Consider the following 7,500-nt stretch of genomic DNA (forward strand, 5'->3'; position numbering starts at 1 on the left):
AACCTCTCACCATTACCAATAACAGAGGATACAACAAAACATGCTAACCTCTCACCATTACCAATAACAGAGGCGTCAACAAAACATGCTAACCTCTCACCATTACCAATAACAGAGGCTACAACAAAACATGCTAACCTCTCACCATTACCAATAACAGAGGCTACAACAAAACATGCTAACCTCTCACCATTACCAATAACAGAGGTTACAACAAAACATGCTAACCTCTCACCATTACCAATAACAGAGGCTACAACAAAACATGCTAACCTCTCACCATTACCAATAACAGAGGCTACAACAAAACATGCTAACCTCTCACCATTACCAATAACAGAGGCTACAACAAAACATGCTAACCTCTCACCATTACCAATAACAGAGGCTACAACAAAACATGCTAACCTGTCACCATTACCAATAACAGAGGCTACAACAAAACATGCTAACCTCTCACCATTACCAATAACAGAGGCTACAACAAAACATGCTAACCTCTCACCATTACCAATAACAGAGACTACAACAAAACATGCTAACCTCTCACCATTACCAATAACAGAGGATACAACAGAACATGCTAACCTCTCACCATTACCAATAACAGAGGATACAACAGAACATGCTAACCTCTCACCATTACCAATAACAGAGGCTACAACAAGCATGCTAACCTCTCACCATTACCAATAAAAGAGGCTACAACAAAACATGCTAACCTCTCACCATTACCAATATAGGAGACTACAGCAAAACATGCTAACCTCTCACCATTACCAATAACAGAGGCTACAACAAAACATGCTAACCTCTCACCATTACCAATAACAGAGGCTACAACAAAACATGCTAACCTCTCACCATCACCAATAACAGAGACTACAACGAAATATGCTAACCTCTCACCATTACCAATAACAGAGGCTACCACAAAACATGCTAACCTCTCACCATTACCAATAACAGAGGTTACAACAAAACATGCTAACCTCTCACCATTACCAATAACAAAGGATACAACAGAACATGCTAACCTCTCACCATTACCAATAACAGAGGCTACAACAAAACATGCTAACCTCTCACCATTACTAATAACAGAGGCTACAACAAAACATGCTAACCTCTCACCATTACCAATAACACATGATACAACAAAACATGCTAACCTCTCACCATTACCAATAACAGAGACTACAACAAAACATGCTAACCTCTCACCATTACCAATAACAGAGACTACAACAGAACATGCTAACCTCTCACCATCACCAATAACAGAGACTACAACAAGCATGCTAACCTCTCACCATTACCAATAACAGAGGCTACAACAAAACATGCTAACCTCTCACCATTACTAATAACAGAGGCTACAACAAAACATGCTAACCTCTCACCATTACCAATAACAGAGGCTACAACAAAACATGCTAACCTCTCACCATTAACTCAAATAAAAGGTGACATTCTGTACAGTCACCTAATATGAAACATTGTGTCTCAAATCCAAAATGCTGGAATATAGCACCACATTTAAAACTGTAAGCTTCACTATCCAAACACATATGGTGTGGACTATGTGTGTCTGGTAAACACATGTGGATCTGGTGAACAGTTATCACTTGTTGACCAACTACAGGAATACTGACCTCAGAGTCTCCAGTTTACAGTGGGGATTCCCCAGTCCAGCAAAGAGCAGCTTCACTCCTGAATCCTTCAGGTCATTGTTACTCAGATCCAGCTCTCTCAGGTGTGAGGGGTTTGACTCCAGAGCTGAGACCAGAGCAGCACAGCCTTGCTCTGTGACTAGACAGCCTGACAGCCTGCAAAGAGTCAAATCATATTAAAATCACACTGTTATTCTTTGGTGGTGAAAGTAGTGGCAGTATATTTTTCAACATATTCAGATATATCTGTGTCCTAAAACCTGCCATATCTATTCATAAATCAATGTATCATTATTATAAATGTTCATAATATTACTTGTAGAGAGAAAAATGTATATTACAAATATTTGAGTAGACTGACCAGACCAGTTTAAAAAGCAGTATCAGTCAAAAGACAGACAGTGAGGTATCAGATTTAGATTGTATTGAGTATACAGTCCACACCATATCTATTTAGACAGGGAAGATAACATTTTAAATGTGGTTCTATACTCCAACATTTTGGATTTCAGATCAAATGTTTCATATGAGGTGACAGTATATTATGTCACCTTTTATTTGAGGATATTTTAATACATATCTGAAATGAAAGCACTTGTTGTCTCCAGTCCCCCCATTTGAAGAAGTCATAAGTATTCTGACCAATTCACTCATAGTATATTAAAGTAGTCAAAAAGTTAAACATTTGGTCCAATATTTCTTGAACGGAATGACTACATCAAGCTTGTGACTCAAACTCGTTGATAGCATTTGCAGTTTGTTTTGGTTGTGTTTTGGGTTTTGTTTTGCAAAATTGTAACTGAAAGGTGGATGTTGACTGGAGTAATTTTCTTCATAAGTTAGTAGATAACATGTTTCTAAACACTACAAAATTAATCCAGATGATGCCATGATTAAGAAAAAGCATGAATGAATCATGAATAATAATGAGAGTGAAAGTAAGAGGCTACAACAAAACATGCTAACCTCTCACCATTACCAATAACAGAGGCTACAACAAAACATGCTAACCTCTCACCATTACCAATAACAGAGACTACAACAAAACATGCTAACCTCTCACCATTACCAATAACAGAGGCTACAACAAAACATGCTAACCTCTCACCATTACCAATAACAGAGGCTACAACAAAACATGCTAACCTCTCACCATTACCAATAACAGAGGCTACAACAAAACATGCTAACCTCTCACCATTACCAATAACAGAGGCAACAACAAAACATGCTAACCTCTCACCATTACCAATAACAGAGGCTACAACAAAACATGCTAACCTCTCACCATTACCAATAACAGAGGATACAACAAAACATGCTAACCTCTCACCATTACCAATAACAGAGTCTACAACAAAACATGCTAACCTCTCACCATTACCAATAACAGAGGATACAACAAAACATGCTAACCTCTCACCATTACCAATAACAGAGGCTACAACAAAACATGCTAACCTCTCACCATTACCAATAACAGAGGATACAACAAAACATGCTAACCTCTCACCATTACCAATAACAGAGATTACAACAAAACATGCTAACCTCTCACCATTACCAATAACAGAGGCCACAACAAAACATGCTAACCTCTCACCATTACCAATTTCGGAGGCTACAACAAAACATGCTAACCTCTCACCATTACCAATAACAGAGTCTACAACAAAACATGCTAACCTCTCACCATTACCAATAACAGAGGATACAACAAAACATGCTAACCTCTCACCATTACCAATAACAGAGGATACAACAAAACATGCTAACCTCTCACCATTACCAATAACAGAGGCTACAACAAAACATGCTAACCTCTCACCATTACCAATAACAGAGGCTACAACAAAACATGCTAACCTCTCACCATTAACCTCAAATAAACGGTGACATTCTGTACATTCACCTAATATGAAACATTGTATCTCAAATCCAAAATGCTGGAGCATAGCACCACATTTTAAACTGTAAGCTTTACTATCCAAACACATATGGTGTGGACTATGTGTGTCTGGTAAACACATGTGGATCTGGTGAACAGTTATCACTTGTTGACCAACTACAGGAATACTGACCTCAGAGTCTCCAGTTTACAGTGGGGATTCCCCAGTCCAGCAGAGAGCAGCTTCACTCCTGAATCCTTCAGGTCATTGTTACTCAGATCCAGCTCTCTCAGGTGTGAGGTGTTTGACCTCAGAGCTGAGACCAGAGAAGCACATCCTTCCACTTTGACCTGACAGCCTGACAGCCTGCAAAGAGTCAAATCATATTAAAATCACACTGCTATTCTTTGGTGGTGAAAGTAGTGGCAGTATATTTTACAACATATTCAGATATATCAGTGTCCTAAAACCTGCCATATCTATTCATAAATCAATGTATCATTATTATAAATGTTCATAATATTACTTGTAGAGACAAAAATGTATATTACAAATAATTGAGTAGAATGACCAGACCAGTTTAAAAAGCAGTATCAGTCAAAAGACAGACAGTGAGGTATCAGATTTAGATTGTATTGAGTATACAGTCCACACCATATCTATTTAGACAGGGAAGATAACATTTTAAATGTGGCTCTATACTCCAACATTTTGGATTTCAGATCAAATGTTTCATATGAGGTGAAAGTATATTATGTCACCTTTTATTTGAGGATATTTTAATACATATCTGAAATGAAAGCACTTGTTGTCTCCAGTCCCCCCATTTGAAGAAGTCATAAGTATTCTGACCAATTCACTCATAGTATATTAAAGTAGTCAAAAAGTTAAACATTTGGTCCAATATTTCTTGAACGGAATGACTACATCAAGCTTGTGTGTTTTGGGTTATGTTTTGCCAAATTGTAACTGAAAGGTGGATGTTGACTGGAGTAATTTTCTTTATAAGTTAGTAGATAACATGTTTCTAAACACTACAAAATGAATCCAGATGATGCCATGATTAAGAAAAAGCATGAATGAATCATGAATAATAATGACAGTGAAAGTAACAGAGGCTACAACAAAACATGCTAACCTCTCACCATTACCAATAACAGAGGTTACAACAAAACATGCTAACCTCTCACCATTACCAATAACAGAGGCTACAACAAAACATGCTAACCTCTCACCATTACCAATAACAGAGGCTACAACAAAACATGCTAACCTCTCACCATTACCAATAACAGAGGTTACAACAAAACATGCTAACCTCTCACCATTACCAATAACAGAGGCTACAACAAAACATGCTAACCTCTCACCATTACCAATAACAGAGGCTACAACAAAACATGCTAACCTCTCACCATTACCAATAACAGAGGATACAACAAAACATGCTAACCTCTCACCATTACCAATAACAGAGGCTACAACAAAACATGCTAACCTCTCACCATTACCAATAACAGAGGCTACAAATAAACATGCTAACCTCTCACCATTACCAATAACAGAGGCTACAACAAAACATGCTAACCTCTCACCATTACCAATAACAGAGACTACAACAAAACATGCTAACCTCTCACCATTACCAATAACAGAGGCTACAACAAAACATGCTAACCTCTCACCATTACCAATAACAGAGGCTACAACAAAACATGCTAACCTCTCACCATTACCAATAACAGAGGCTACAACAAAACATGCTAACCTCTCACCATTACCAATAACAGAGGCTACAACAAAACATGCTAACCTCTCACCTTTAACCTCAAATAAAAGGTGACATTCTGAACAGTCACCTAATATGAAACATTGTATCTGAAATCCAAAATTCTGGAGCATAGCAACACATGTAAAACTGTAAGCTTCACTGTCCAAACACATATGGTGTGGACTATGTGTGCCTGTTAAACACATGTGGATCTGGTGAACAGTTATCACTTGTTGACCAACTACAGGATTACTGACCTCAGAGTCTCCAGTTTACAGTGGGGATTCCCCAGTCCAGCAGAGAGCAGCTTCACTCCTGAATTCTTCAGGTCATTGTTACTCAGATCCAGCTCTCTCAGGTGTGAGGGGTTTGACCTCAGAGCTGAGACCAGAGAAGCACAGCCTTTCTCTGTGACTAGACAGCCTGACAGCCTGACAAAGAGATCATCATGACTTTACAAACACACACATTTAATGAGTAGTGTAGAAGGACAACGGCAGACGCATTTGGTTTATTCTCTCAAACAACATATAGATTCATCTTCCATCAGCTAGAATTGTATGGTCATAATGTTATACTAATGTGAAAATCAATGCATTCATTCAATATTTTTTTCAATATAATATTATATACGTATAATAATGCATATTTTTCTCTAAACTGAATATTTCTTCCTAATGATTTGTTAAATATCATTTTATTTACTCACAGAGCAGCTCTGGAGGCTTTGACCACTGGCAGCAGACTCAGAAGACATTCCTCTGATCTGGAGTATTTCTTCAGGTCAAACACATCCAGCTCCTTTTCTGAAGTCAGCAACACAAAGACCAGAGCTGACCACTGTGCAGGTGACAGGTTGTCTTCTGAGAGACTACCTGAACTCAGGTAGCTTTGGATCTCCTCCACTAGAGAATGGTCATTCAGTTCATTCAGACAGTGGAACAGATTGATGCTCCTCTCTGGAGAGGGATTCTCCCTGATCTTCTCCTTGATGTACTTGACTGTTTCTTGATGGCTCTTTGAGCTGCTTCTTGTCTTTGTCAGTAGACCTTGTAAGTGCTTCTGATTGGACTCCAGTGAGAGGCCCAGAAGGAAGCGGAGGAAAAGGTCCAGGTTTCCCATCTCACTTTGTAAGGCTTTATCCACAGCACTCTTGTAGACAGTAACTTTACGCCTTTGTCTGATCCTTGCAGAAATGTTCCTGGACGTTGATTGCTGTTTGTCCATTAGATTCTCATTGTTGTTGTTGAATGAGAGGAACACATATACTGCAGCCAGAAACTCCTGAATGCTCAGATGCACAAAGCAGTACACCTTGTCCTGGTACAGCCCACATTCCTCTTTAAAGAGCTGTGTGCACAATCCTGAGTACACTGAGGCTTCATTGACATCAATGCCAGCCTCTTTCAGGTCTTCTTCATAGAAAATCTGATTGCCATTCACAAGCTGTTGAAAAGCCAGTTTTCCCAGTGACAGAATGCTCTCGTTATTCAAGTGTGGACCAGTCTCTTCTTTCCCAAGATACTTTTCATTCTTCTGTTTGGTGTGAAACACCACAAGGTGTGTGTACATCCCAGTCAGAGTCTTGGGCATCTCTTCTCTCTTATGTTCCAGCATGTGTTCAAGGACTGTTGCAGAAATCCAACAGAAGACTGGAATGTGGCACATGATGTGGAGGCTCCTTGATGTCTTTATGTGTGAGATGATTCTGCTGGCCAGGTCCTCATCACTGAATCTCTTCTTGAAGTACTCCTCCTTCTGTGGGTCATTGAACCCTCGTACCTCTGTCACCTGGTCAACACACCCTGAAGGGATCTTATTGGCTGCTGCAGGTCGGGTAGTTATCCAGAGGAGAGCAGAGGGAAGCAGATTTCCCTTGATGAGATTTGTCAGCAGAACATCCACTGAGGTTGACTCTGTGACGTCACAACAGATCTTGTTCTTCTGGAAGTCTAGGGGCAGTCGGCACTCATCCAGACCATCAAAGATGAACAGAACTTTGTACTTGTCGTAGTTGGAGATTCTTGATTCTTTGGTTTCCATTGAGAAGTGATTGAGAAGTTCAATGAAAGTGTGTTTGTCCTCTCTCATCAAATTCAGCTCCCGGAAAGGAAATGAAAATACAAATTGGACATCCTGATTTGCTTTTCCTTCAGCCCAGTCCAGA

Source organism: Salmo salar, chromosome ssa01, assembly GCF_905237065.1.
Source record: "Salmo salar chromosome ssa01, Ssal_v3.1, whole genome shotgun sequence".
Taxonomy (NCBI): domain Eukaryota; kingdom Metazoa; phylum Chordata; class Actinopteri; order Salmoniformes; family Salmonidae; genus Salmo; species Salmo salar.